Source organism: Vombatus ursinus, unplaced genomic scaffold (genome assembly GCF_900497805.2).
Source record: "Vombatus ursinus unplaced genomic scaffold, bare-nosed wombat genome assembly UNPS02014798.1, whole genome shotgun sequence".
Taxonomy (NCBI): domain Eukaryota; kingdom Metazoa; phylum Chordata; class Mammalia; order Diprotodontia; family Vombatidae; genus Vombatus; species Vombatus ursinus.
This window is the reverse complement of record NW_020954576.1, coordinates 11,585,817-11,600,754: the sequence shown is the minus strand read 5'-3', so window position 1 is coordinate 11,600,754 and position 14,938 is coordinate 11,585,817.

Sequence of the window (14,938 nt, the reverse complement as noted above, 5' to 3'; positions counted from 1 at the left end):
ATCCAATATAGCTGATGGCATCCAACAGACGGCCACGTCCTCAAGTAAAAGAACCCAAGATGATGGTACCAAATGAACTGTTTTCTGTTATCACTTCATTCTACCCCAGAGGACAAACAAGTGAGCCCTAAGGAAAACAAAGACAGACAGTACACTGTCGACTCTCATTTATCCACCCAATGGATGTGAACAGTGGGATATATATGCCAAAACAATGACAAGCAGATTGGATAGGTATATAAATGTCATTTATATTTGGCTTTGGAAACACTACAAAGGTTTTTGTTTTTGTTTTTTAAGTGGCTGAAGTTTTACCATTAAAATTATGTTTGGCCAAGACTAATATTAAAATTGGTTCACACTCCTTAAATATGCAAGAACTCAGTGGGAGAGGGAAATAGTTGAAAGTGTACTGGGTGGCAAGAGGGAAGCTGCCACAGTCTTAAATGTGTGCCATGAGGTCCCTCTGCAGGCAGATGATTAAGAGTTGACCTTGGTCACTTTTACCAAATCTACTCTCTTCTTCTGCTCTGACCCTATCTTTATCTCTCTTTCCTTTTTTGGACTTCTATTTCCAAATCTAAATAAAGATGTGCTATTTCTACACTGTTGCATGGATCTCTAATTAATTAAACAGTAGAGGAAGAGATCATCGAACTTGGTAACTATGTTACTCAAACACACAGTAAATGTTATACTTCATTCTAGGCACCATATTTTAGTAATGGTGTTAACAAACTGTAGCATATCCTGAGGAGGAAAACCAGAAAGGTAAGGAGGCTAGAGACCATAAAGATCCCTTGAAGGAACTAAGGATGTTTAATCTGGAGAAAAGAAGATTTGAGCGGGGCTTCACAGCTATCTTCAAGTATTTGGACGGTATTCTGGGCCAGGCTTGACTTAGGCTTGAGATCAGAACAAGAGACACTCATAGAATATTTAACTTTAAAAAAAAGTTTACTCAACAATAGCATGAAATAAATATTTGCCAAAGATACACCATTAATTCAATTGGGCACAGCTCCCCTCACTTCTATACTTGACACCATGGTGTACCCAGGCAAAAGAGTGTGTTGACTCAAAAGGCAGCTGGACATTCATCAAACCTAAGGACAACTGATTACTAATGTACAAGTCTTTTCTCTTAATATACTGGGGAGCTATGTCAATGGTTTGAACCTCAGGTCTTGGGACCATGAAATCTTAAGGACAATTCCACTACCTTTATAGGAAAAATTACCAATGTGGATGGAATCTTCCAGTCTTACTACTCTTGGTCCCAAATAGTAGATATTGAGTAAATGCAAGAATAGATATTGCCCCTACTGCAGGGGGATATCATGTAGAAATGGAATTAGATAAGGGGCAAAGCAGTGACCTAGAAAAGGCACCAGATTGAATTCTGATGGGAAAACCAAGGAAAAGTTACACTAAGTCACTTTTACAGCTCAGGGCACCTTAAGGAGACAAAGATAAAGACAGGGGTGGTGGAATTTGAAGATCGTGGGGATGGGGCCTATCTAGGAACACCAGCAGCAGTAGTAAGAAGCATTCCAGGGGCAGAAAAGAGGCAGAAACAGGGCACTAGGGTAGGAAGTATCAGTGCAGAAAGAGATTTCAGGGGATCCCTGAACTAGCCAGGGATATAGGAATAGGTGCCATCGGGCAGCTCTATCTCCCATTTCTGAGTCACAGATCCAAGGCAGAGAAGTCACGAGAAAGTGTGGGTCCTGGTTGTATGCTGAGCAAGGAATAAGTAGCTGTATGGCTCAACCCAGAAGTAGAGTGGCAACTCAGTTCTAACCTTTAGCCCAGAATATAAGCCTGCAATGGAATAATCATGGCAGGAGTGCTAGACCAAAGGAGAGCCAGCAGTTCAACCATTCTAAACCTGCAGAACCTCTCACTGGACTAACAGTAACTGAATCCAGCATCAGTCTACTGAAACTCCACTACTTACAGGCCAACAGACCCAAGGACATAAAAGGTCAGACACTTAGGCCAGACAACTACCACTCATGCCCACACCCAAGAAGTGCACAGAGCCTAACACTAACATTAAGTCCAAAGTCAAGAAGTATGCTGGAAAATGAGAAAGAAAGGAAGGAAAGAAGGTAGAAAGAAAGAACTTAACCATGAAGGACTATTATGGTGACAAGGAAGCTCAAGACAGAAACACAAAAGACAATAAGTCGAAAACATCTATAAGCAAAGCCTCAAAGAAAAATGCAGATTGTATACAATCCCAACGAGAATTCCTAAAAGAATTAAAGAAAAAAAAATTTTAAAGAGAAAAAAAGTTTAAACCAAATGAGAGTGGTAAAGGAAAAAAATGGAGAAAGAAATGAGAGCTATGGAAGAAAGATATGAAAAAGAGAATTAACAGTTTTATATAAAAAAAGATACAAAATCTTGCTGAAGAAAATAACTCCTTGAAAATTAAAATTGGCCAAATGGAAGATAATTATTCCATGAGACATCAAGATATAACAAAACAACATCAAAAGACTAAAAAAAAAAAGAAAATGTTAAATATCTCATAGAAAAAAACAATTGACCTAGAAAACAAATCAAGGATAAATATATTTTTAAGAATCATTGAATTACCTGAAAGCCACGACTAAAAAAAAAAAACCTACACATCATATTTCAAGAAATCATAAAGGAAAACTACCCAGATATCTTAGAACTAAAGGACAAAATAGAAATTGAAAGAATTCATTGGTCATCCCATGAAAGAAAACCAAAAATGAAAACTCCCAGGAATATTGCAGCTTAAATTCAGAGCTCTCAGGTCAAGGAAAAAATACTCCAAGTATCCAAAATGAAAGAATTCCAAGTATCATGGAGCCACAATCAGGATCAAATAAGATTTAGCAACCACCACCAAAAGAAATAAAGAGCTTGGAATATATTCCAGAAGGCAAAGGATCTAGGATTAAAATTAAAAACAATCTACCCAGCAGAATCTAGGATAATCGTACAGAGGGAAAAACAGAATAATGAATAAAATTATTTTAATGAAATAGAGGGTTTTCAAGCATTCCTGATTTAAAAAACAAACTAAACAAAAACCAAACAAATAAAAACCAGACCAGAATAAAAAATCTGACATTGAAACAAAGGGCTCAAAAGGAGCATAAAAAAGGTAAACATGACTAATGTATGGGACTAAACAAGTTTAAACTGTTTATATTCTTATATGGGGAGATAATACATGTAACTCTTCAGAACTTTATCATTACTAGGGAGCATAGAAGGAATTCAAATAGATATAGGGCCAGGGTGTAATTCTACTATGTTTACATGATCTTGACACTTGAACTTCACTCACATATGAACTGTTTAAAGGAGGGAAGAATACAAATACATTACAGTTGGGCACAGAAATTCATCTAACCCAACAGGGAAAGAGGGAGGGTGGTGGGGATAAGAGAGATGATAGATTAAAGGAAGCAATGGTCATAAACAAAATGAACTTTTAAAGAAAGGCCAAGGGAAAAAAGAGAAGGAAAAGTATAAGAGAATAGGATAGAGGGAAATGAACAGTTAGCAATCATAACTGTGACAATGAATGGGATGAATTCACCCATAAAATGGAAGAGGATAACAAAATAGGTTAGATACCAAATTCCAACAATATGTTGTCTACAAGAAATACATTTGAAACACAGAGATATACAGAGTTTAAAATAAAGAGCTGGAGAGATTCTATATGTTTCCACTGAAGTAAAAAAAAAAAAGTAAAGGTAGCAATCATGACCTCCGACAAAGGAAAAGCAAAATAGTTCTACATTTTGCTAAAATGTACCATAGACAATGAATTAGTAGCAATATTGAATATATATGCACCAAAGAGAATAGCACCTAGATTCTTAAAGAAAAATTAAATTAGTTACAGGAGGAAATAGATACCAAAACCATAATAGTGCCTCAAGGACCTCAATTTACCACCTCTCAGTCTTAGATAATTCTGACCATAAAATAAACAAGGAAGATATAAAGGAGATGAATAGAATTTTAGAAAAAGTTAGACATGATAAACCTCTGGAGCATATCGAATAGGAAAACTAAGGATTACACCTATATCATAGCTATGCATGGTGCCTTCACAAAAACTGTCCATGTATTAGATATCAAAACCTTGCAAACAAAAGTAGAAATATTAAACATATCTTTTTCTGATCATAATGCAATAAAATCATATTCAATAAAGAATTTTTGAAACAGATTAAAAATTATTGAAAATGAAATTACTTAATCTTAAGGAATGAGTGATTCAAAAAACAAACTATAAAAATAATCAATAATTTAACTAAAGACAATGACAACAATGAGACAATACACCAAGATCTGTAGTATGTAGCCGAAGTTGTACCTAAGGGAAATTTTATATCTTTAAATGCTTATGCCTATAAAAGAGGGAAAGAGCAGGATCACAAATTTGGCATTAAACTAAAAACTAAAAGATTAACAAATTTAAAAACCCCAAACAAATACCAGAATAAAAACCCTGAAAATCAAAGGAAAGATAAACAAAATTGGAAATAAAAAAACCCATTAAACTAACAAATAAAACCAAGAGCTATTTTTAAAAAAACAATAAAATAGATAAACCATTAGCTAATTTTATTTTTAAAAAAGAAAGAAGAAACTGGCATTTACATAATATCTTAAGGTTTGCAAAGCAAACATTTGTTGTATTATTTGATCCTCATAACAACCCTGTGAGGTATGCACCATTTTTATCCCAATTTTATAGATGAGGAAACTAAAGCAAGATAGGTTAGGTGAATTTCCCAGGGACATATAGCTAGTAAGTGTCTAAGTCAGGATCTGAATTTAGATCTTCCTGCCTCCAAGTCTGACACTTTACTGAATCACTTTGCTGCCAAGGTGATCTAAGAAAATAACTACAATAATTCTAAGTAGAATCATAAACTTAACTCTCTCTTCTCTGCACCACCCCCTGCCCCCTTCTGAATGTGTTGGCCAAAAACACTACAAGAGGGAGCAACTAGGTGGCGCAGTGAATAGAACACCGACCCTGGAGTCAGGAGGACCTGAGTTCAAATCCAGCCTCAGAAACATGATACTCACTTGCTGTGTGACCTTGGGCAAGTCACTTAACCCCAATTGCCTTGCCAAATAAAATAAAATAAAATAAAACAAACAAAAACACTACAAGAACGAATAGAAGAAAGTTAGAGAAAGCAGAAACAGTAATAGCTAAAATTTGTATAATGCTTTAAGGTTTGCAAAATATTTTGCATATATTTGTTGCATTTTACAACAACTCTCAGAAATAGGTGTTATTATTAACCCCATTTCAGATAAGGAGAAAATGAAGCTTCAGGAGATTAAATGATTTACCAATTGTTCTATAACTAGAAAATGTCTGAGATAAGATTTGAACTTGATTTTTCTTTACTCCAAATACAGTGTTTTATCCAGCATTCCAATTTAGTTGCCTCTTAGCTGACATGTAATTAAGAATTTCTACAGAAAGCAGAAAGCCTTACCCAAAAAGTAGACACTGTAAAGCAGAATGGAGAAAACAGAACTCGGTAGCTTAACGATCTAACAAGAAATATTAGAACAAAGTCAAAAGACTGAAAAATTACAATACCTTAAGTGTTTACTATCACTAACAACTGCCCTGAAAAATAGGAGAAGAAGAAATAATTTGAGAACAATTGGAGCCCCTGAAAACCATGACCACATAAAAAACCTGGATGTCATATTTCAAGAAATCTTGTAGGAAAACCACCTAGAACAATTGGAACCAAAAGGCAAAGTGAAGATACAGCTAGATCCCAATTAATATAAATAATAAATCATATGGAACAGTCACATGTATTTGAATTTCCACTCTTCAAAATTATTATCACGTAAAATATTCTAATTAGTTCCAGCCCAGTGGAAATACGCAGTGCTAATTTGATCATTTGACCACTTCAGAGGACTCATTTTTTGCACTCATCAGGACCTAACTGGAGAAAGAGTTTCTAAAGCAGCACCTGAAAAAAAAACCCACAAATTTGATATGTCCAGAAATGTAGCCAAAATCCAGAGCTTCCAAGTCAAAGAAAAAATTCTGCAAGCAGTCTGGAAGAAAATCAAGTATCAAAGAAGCACAATGAGGATCATTGAAGAACACTATAAAGTTACTATAAAGGAAAGAAAATTTTAGAATATGATAAAGAGAAAAAAAGTCTTACAGACAAAAGTAACTTATACTGAAAAAAAAATTATTTTAATCCTGGGGGAGGAGGGGAAAGATAGAGGAGTAAGGAGGAGAGGTAATAGCTATTTAGTAGAATAAATGTCTTCCAAGAATTTTTATTGAGAAAATTAGAACTGGATAGAAACTTTGAAACTAAAATACAGGAGATAAGAGAAACCCAAAGAGGTTGATACATTTGAGCAACTTGAAAAAACTAAAAGATGATCAAATGCTTATATCCTCAGAGGCAGATAAGAGACCATTCAAATCTCTTCCAAAGTGAAAGAGAGAATAAAGACAGAAAGAAACAGTTGTAGTTTTGTTCTATGTCAGTTTTAAAAGAAAAAAAAGAATAAACTATAGAAGAAATCAGAAAGAAGAGGAAAGAACTACATATTATTTCTCATAATTGGGGCACACTGGAAGATGAGCACACAAACATAGAAGTGGATTGGGGGAAGTAAGTATCTCATGAGCCTCACTCTTATCTGAATTGGACAAAGGAAGATCAAAAAGTCACATACACAAAGAGTCTAGTGTATAAATACATTAAACAGGGAAATAGGTAAGGACAGGGAGCAGAAAACCAAATTACTTTAAAAAGTCAGGAGTATAAAAGGGGAATTCACAAGAGATGATGAAGAAATAAAGAAAATCACAAGAAACTTTTACCTCCATCTAGCCTAGTCCCAGACCTACTATGCTGAATTCCAGCCATTTTCCCTCCCTATTGCTTAGATACATCTTCCATTTCAGACCTAGCCTCCAGTGCCAATCCTGGGACACTAAACTCCTTACTGGTGACAGTTTACCATATCTAGATATGTCCAGATGCACTACAACACATTAAAGCCATCTGCCTAATTCCTGCTACTCCTTCAATGCTTTTTTAAAAACATTTAAGAACATCTCTTCTTAACTGGCTCAAAGAACACTTTTCAAAAAATAACAGAGCAAATGGTTTTGGTTTAAAGGGGTGCATCGAGGCTACGTGGCCCTCTATGTCCCCAAGTGCGGCCCTTTGACTGAATCCAAACTTCACAGAACAATTTTGTTCGCCACCCTGATAGAATATTTAATATATCAACTAATTTTTGACTAATTATACATACTGAATTACATCATGCTCAAGCAAACATATATAAATAAATTAGGCTTATTTATAGATTCAATGAAGTTTCATGGTAAAGATTTCTCTCTGCCTAGGGAAAGTGTATCCATCCTTCAACGTTCAGTTTAAGCTCAACCTGTTCTATGAAGTCTTCTCTGAAGACTCTAGTCTGTACCACTGTACATCAGTACTCCAACTGAATTTGTCTTCAATGAACAATTTTATTTCTTTGTTAAAAAGAAGAAATGTATTTTATTTGTATTGATGAGTTTTGTTTTTACTCATATTCACTTTTGTTTGTTCTCCAATTGTTTTGATACAATAAGAAATATTATATGTATGTAGTTTCCCGAAATATATTACTTTGGGACCATGGCTTAATATTTCCACTCTAGTAGGCCACTAGAAATACATAAAATGACATAGTAATAGGTACTCAAAAATACCCACAAATTGTCTAACAACATCATACACTAAATTTAAACAAACCTGAAGGATAAACTATTTTGTTTACCCATCAGATGACTTATTTTATTTTAGAAATTGAAACTGAAAGAAGAGCCTGTTATAATTACATTTTACTAATCATATAAACATAGCATTGCATTTAGTACTTACATACATATAACTATATACATATAACTGTGCTTTAACTAATTTTATGCATATAGCAATAACTATTTGCTAATTAGCTGTATGGCAATTTATTTGCTAATGGCATATAGAATCACATACTAATTATACATATATAATTATTCAACTACTAATTTTGATTTTAAAATGTGAATAACACTAATAAAATACCAATTGCAAATTATATTGCTTCTTCTTACCAAAGAAAAACAAATGTCTAAGTTCTATGGTTTTTTCTTACTTAAAAAAAAAAGTAGAACTATAACATGAAAACATAGTTGAAATGGACCTGAAAAGTAGTCTACTTTACTCCCCTTCCTCTTGCAATATTTTTCTCAACAACATCATGGAAAAGTGGTTATTCAGCCTCTGACTAGACAACTCCAGTGATGGGGAACTCATCTCCTTATAAAGCCCTTCATTATATTTGGAGATAGTCTTAAATGTTAGAACGTTTTTTCCTTATATTCAGCTGATATATGCCTCTCTATAAATTCTACTCATTGGTCCTAGTTATGCTCTTTATAATGAAACAAAATTTTAGGATAAATGTAATCCCTTCCAGATGAAAAACCTTCAAATACCTGAGCACAAATAACACATTTCCACTTTTATTCCTATTTCTATAGTAATATTCAGAGAATAAATCATTCTTTTTAAATATCGGATCAATTTTTAACCTATGAAACAAAATTTCATGTGTTTTGGGATGGTGCAGGGGTTAGACTATATTACCTCTCATGTCCCTTCCAGCTCTAAATCTAGAACAATATGACTCTTTTTTATAGGGAATTTTGCCCCTTGTTATATTAAAAATTCATATAAACTACTCTCTTCCCTCCCCCTGCCCCTATGCCCAAGTCATTACTTTATTCTTTAATTCAATAAATATTTATTGAATGTCTATTATATGAAAAATACTATGTTAAGTGTTGTGGGGGATACAGAGGCTGGTAATAGTCCCTAAGAATTAAGATGTCGTACCTGAGGCTGCCCTCATAACTCTCATATAAGTTCTTCCAGACAAGCCCTTACTTATGTGTTAATGAACCTCCATTCATACGTCAGTGTTTACTAGTGAACCAAAGGACACAATGCTTAAGAAAAGTAGCAGTTGAAAATTTTCCTCTTAAAGTTGACCTCTCTCAAATACTCATACCTTCAGTGGCAAGAGTTCATATGTATTGAGTAAATATGTAGGGAGTTGATTGTGTAATGTACATATGTGAAGGTATATATACATAGGGAATGCATGTGGCTAATACATGTAAGTGGAAGGGTATACATTTAAAGAGTATATGAGGCCAGGGCATAAGCATAGAGGGACAACTTAAGACTTTAATGCTACAGGGCTGCAGTGTTTTTGATGATGTCATCACATTGCTCCTGCTAGGTCTACTCTGGTCTCATATGGCCTTAGATCTCTGCTGATTACTGCTACCAGTTAGTCTCATGGTATTGATGCTAGACAGTACTTCACTGGCCCCATGGTTCCTACTAGATGCTACCAGGTATCTAGATATTAGTCTATGGAACTTTTTATTATTTCTAGTTTCTGTCTTCAACTAGAGTATTTAACTGAGGAGCTACCTTTTCCCCATATGAGAAGAGGTTGACTCAGTCATTTATTTTTTAGTTTAAAGACCAGAGACTTAAACTACAACTCATTTAGGGTCTTTATGCAGGGTCTTTATATGCTCTGTCATTAGACTAGGAAAAAACCTCAGTTTATTGACTTTTCTCCCCCAAATGAGAGACTATGAGTTCTCAGAGTATTGGCTGTAATAGGCTTTTTCTCTCCCAAAGTGGAAGTGGTTCACCTCAGAAGCCAAGTGCATTAGGACATAGAACAACTAGCTAGCTAGCTAAAGATTGCCTGTAGATTCTAAATATATTATTTGATTAATATATTAATAATATTTTTACTTTAATTTTTACTTAATATACTTTAAATATTATTTCTCTTATAAAAATAAGTTTTGCAGATAAGAATTCATTATTTGGTAAAAAAACAATTTGGGAAAACTAGAAAGCAGTATGGCAGAAACTGGGCATAGACCAATATCTTACACCATTTAACAAGACAAGACCAAAATGGATACATGATCTGATACTCACCAAGAGTTGGTTCTCTGTCTACAGCTGCCGTGTGACTTAGGGTTGGGAAGTCCCTACAACTCCTGCTTAATATTTGATTGTTATACTCTGCCCTTCCAGTAAATTGTCAAAGGTTCTCTGGGACTTAGTTACTCTTCAGTGTTCTTTCTTTGTTTAAAAGAAATATATTTTATCTTTATTGGTAAGTTTTGTTTTTGCATATATTCATTTCCAAAAAGATAACCCCTCACTTCCCTTAACCACAAAGTCATCTCTTGAAACATGCATCAATGAACTATAACCTAGAGTCAAATCCATCTCACTGTCCATTTTCATACAGACCACAAGCTAAAAATCATTTTTACATTTTTAAATATGATAAAGCTGTATTTAAAAATGTAAAAATCACTCTTGGCTCACAGTGTACAAAAACAAGCAGCTGGCCAGATTTGGTCTGCAGTCTGTAATTTGCCATCCCCTGTAATAAAGATTAATGAATAAATGATAAAGCATTTCTAAACACTTAATATGCAATAGGCACGGTGCTAAGGTCTGAGGACACAAATACAAGAAAGGAAGTCTCAAGGAATTTGTATTCTACTAGGGTAAGGAAATACATAAAGGTGAGCTAAAAGCGTAGAGAGGGTTCATATGGTATTGGCATGGTGGGGAAATGGTTGGCAAGTGATGTGGAGGCACGGTTCTAGACAAGATAAGATTAAAGCTCACCTATTAGAGTACAATGAAAAACAAGTTCATCAAAATTAACCAACCAATTGTCACTATTTATAATATTCAGCACTCATAGTCTCCTCTTCCTCCTCCTCCTCATAATTGTGGGTCTGAAGAGAAAATAACAATAATTCAAAGAGAAGGTAATGTGTGGGAACAAGTTCCATTTTTAAAAAAACCAAACCTCTATCTTGGATTCACTAAAAGAAAGAAATGAGATATCCATGTTGAAACTAGGCATAGACTTTGGAGAAAGAAGGGTTGCTGCCCCAGAAACTCAGAGATGCTGACCAAAAAAGATTAAATAGAGAGAAAAAGAAAAAATGAGGAACATTTTTTAGCCCTTGCCTAGAGCAGAGAAGTTGGGTGATGCAATGGATAGCGTCTTCTGCCTGTAGTCAGGAAGACATGAGTTCAAATCTAGCCTCAGTCATTTGCTAGCTGTGTGACCTTGTACAAGTCATTTAACCTTTATTTGCCTCAGTTTCCTCATTGGTAAAATGGAAATAATAATGGCACCTAACTTTCAGAGTGGTTGTGAGGCTTAAATGAAATAATAATTGCAAAGTTCATCGCACATAAAAAATGCTTGTTTTCTTTCCTTCCCCACTCTTCCCTCAAGCTTGGTAATTATAATTGTCCAACACTCATTTTTTTCTCTTTCTATTTATTTTGTTGTAGTTATTGATTGCTTGCATGGTTTTTCTTCCTTTACTCTAAGTTAGTTCATATAAGTCTTGCTTCTATGAATTTTTCAGTCATTGTTTTATAGGTTGAAGTAATATTCCATTACATTCATGTGTGATTATTTGTTTAGCCATTCCCCAATCAGTATCTGCTTGGTTTCCAGTTCTTTACTACCACAAAAAAGTGTTGCTATAAATACTTTGGTGTACATAGGACCTTTCTTTTTTTTTATTTCCTTGGGATATATACCTAGCAATGTAAAATCTGGATCAAATCACATAAATGAGTTAGGTACATAATTCCAAATTGCCTTCCACCAATGGTTGGATGAATTCACAACTCCATAAATAGTGTATCAGTGATCCTGCTTTTCCACAGCTCCTCCAGAACTATTTTCATCTTCTGTCTTTGTCGATTTGCTGAATGTGAGATGTTTTGATTTGCATTTATCTAAATTATTAATAGTTTGGAGCAATCTTTCACAAGGCTACTAATAGTCTTCAATTCTTCTGTTTATATCCTTTGACCACACAGGAAAATATCTTTGTCTTAGGTATTTATGTTAGTTCCTAACATACTACAGATATAAGAGCTTTAATCAGACATATTTGAGGCAATGATTTTTTCTCCTAGTCAATCATTTCCCTTTTGGTTTTGTTTGTAGAATCAGGTGGTGTCAGTATGGCTTAGCTTTGCAAAAGGGAGGAGCTAAATTAAACAGGAAGAAAAAAAAGGAAAAAAAAATATGGACTAGGCTAGGGTATGGTTTCAAGAGCCAGTCTCCTTCCTACCTAGTATCATTTTATTACATACTTTGTGATCAAAGTCAAGGAAGTACTGGAGTGTATGAAGGGGCTTCCATTAGTGACTTTCCTTATCATTAATTTAGTTTAGCCGACTGAACCATGTAGCTAATAAGATGAGTGCTGTGTATTTGATCCCAATATGAGCCAGTTAGTTTCCATGGCCATGGCTATATCCCTGAACATAGTTATCCCTTTCGCGAATGCACACAAGGGAAGTCAAGGAAGAAAATGTGATTTGATCAGCACAGATTCATTCTTACCAGGCAATAATAACAATAAGTGTATATCAATCCTTATATAACAAGATGATATAATTATGATAGTCTGTTACTGGCAAAATCACTATGTCCAAAATAAAGCTTTTTATCTTTTTATACTGAGAGGCAATATGGTGTAATAATAATAATGACAATAATGTTGTTGTTGTGGTTTGTCCTTTGTTTTTGAAGAGGACCAATGATATCACAAGGGTGATGTCTTGACTCGTGTGTGAATTAGATTTAAGTAAGGCAGAGTTGCACAAAGTCATCAGCCTCACTCTCTATTTCCAGAGTCATAGAAGTCCAGTGGTAAAACAAAAGTCAAGATGATTGGCAATGGTCCAGATGCAGTGGATGACCTTGGTGTCTTCCATGTCTGACAAAGCTCTAAGTGCTCCACAGTACCTGCTTCATCTGCCTTCGTGGCCTTGGGAGCAAATTAATCTCATCTGCCCATTTTACCATTGGAAATCTTCACATGCTTGGGGTAAACATGCCCCTAACTCACTGACAGTTTTGAGATTTACCGGTTACCCTCACCCTGGTTTAGTCCATCTGCCAAGCCCATGCTACATCTTCTTCTTCTTCTTCTTTTTTTTTTTTTTGGTAAGGCATTTGGGGTTAAGTGACTTGCCCAGGGTCATACAGCTAGTAAGTGTCAAGTGTCTGAGGCTGGATTTGAACTCAGGTCCTCCTGACTCCAAGGCTGGAGCTCTATCCACTGCACCACCTAGCTGCCCCCATGCTATGTCTTCTTGGAACCATACCTGAGAGTTGAATGCCATGTAGAATCCAAAGGTGGATAAGCAGACCTGAAAAAGTCTCAGCAAGCCCTCATACCAGAGGTGCTAATCCTCCCTGAACACCAATGGCAATAATAGCTAACATTTATATAGTCCTATAAGGTTTGCAAAGTGCTCTACCTGTCATCTCATTTGATAGTAATAGAAAGAGTGCTAGACTTAAGAATATCTGGGTTTAAATCCTGCTTCTGACACTCATTTGATGATGGACAAGTCATTTAATCAGTCAGGTAATTGGTCAATAAAAATTTATGAATCACCTACTATGTGCTAGGCACTGTGCTAATCTCTGGCGAAACAAAAAAAGAGGCAAAAGATGGTCCCTGCCCTTAAGGAGTTCACAGTCTAATGAATTACAATCAGATGATATATGTAAAGTACTTTGTGAATGCTGTAACACTGGTTGTATTATAATAAATACATAACAATAATATAATAACTAATAGTTATTATTATTCCCCCCTAAATCTGGACCTCCTTCTGACTTTACTCTTTATGTCTGTGGCACCACTTGTCTGTATGTTTCCAGTGTTCAAGACCTTGGAATTACATGTGACTCCTTCCTCTCCCAAGACCTTATGCCTGGAGTGGTGGTGGCAACTTATCTAGAAAACATTGTTTATTTTGTTAACAGGAATCACCTTCAGGAAAAGAAGCCCTTCCAATTTCATGACTCCATTGTGTGTTGGGCTAGATTGAACCAGGTTGTGTGTTGGGCTAGGTCTATGCCTAGGTTGAACCAGGCATAATAATGACACTTAAATTTATACCAAATCATTAGTAGCATTACGATTCCTGACTTGAAGTCTACTGCCCTTCTAAGCAGAAGCAGAGGCAGCTTGATGGTACAGTGAATAGAGAAATGGACCTGAAATCACGAAAACTTGAGTTCAAATCTGGTCGTAGGCATTTATTAGCTGTAAAGCCATGTCTGGATTCTTCATTTTACAAATGGAAACCTCATCTGTAAAATGAAGAATCCACAAAATAATAGCATCCACCTCCCAGGGATGTCATGAAGATAAAATGAGATGGCATTTGTAAAGTATTTTTTGAAAACCTTAAAGTACCATACAGATGCTAGCTATTATTATTAGTCCCAGTCATACTGAAAACTAATCAACTTCTTTGGAAAGTCCCTAAAAGAGACCAGTAGGGAGCATGACCAAAAACTAATGACATCTTCCTATGTGGCCTTCCCAAAACTATTCATCTGTTTCCTCCTTAAAATATCTGCTAGTAAAGACCATTGCAGGGACTAGGGCAAATGGCAGAGGAAGAAATGTGAGTGGCCCCAGATCAGACCTACAGGCTGCGAGGAAAAGGCTTTATTTAAATTTAGCATGTGTCGTTGTGGATAACCCTATCTCTGTTTCTGAGAAACAACTGTTTGATGTCCTAACCCTTCAGAAACCTGGCAACTGGTTAAGCGACTGGCTGGAGTATACAAGCTCACAAAGCTATGTGTAAGAATCTGGGCAGCTGGATCATTACAAATCCTGAAGCCTGAGCTTCTCAAACTCCTGTCCAATTTGTATATTAATATCCAAATATTTGTTATTTGTTAATGTGAAACACCTAGA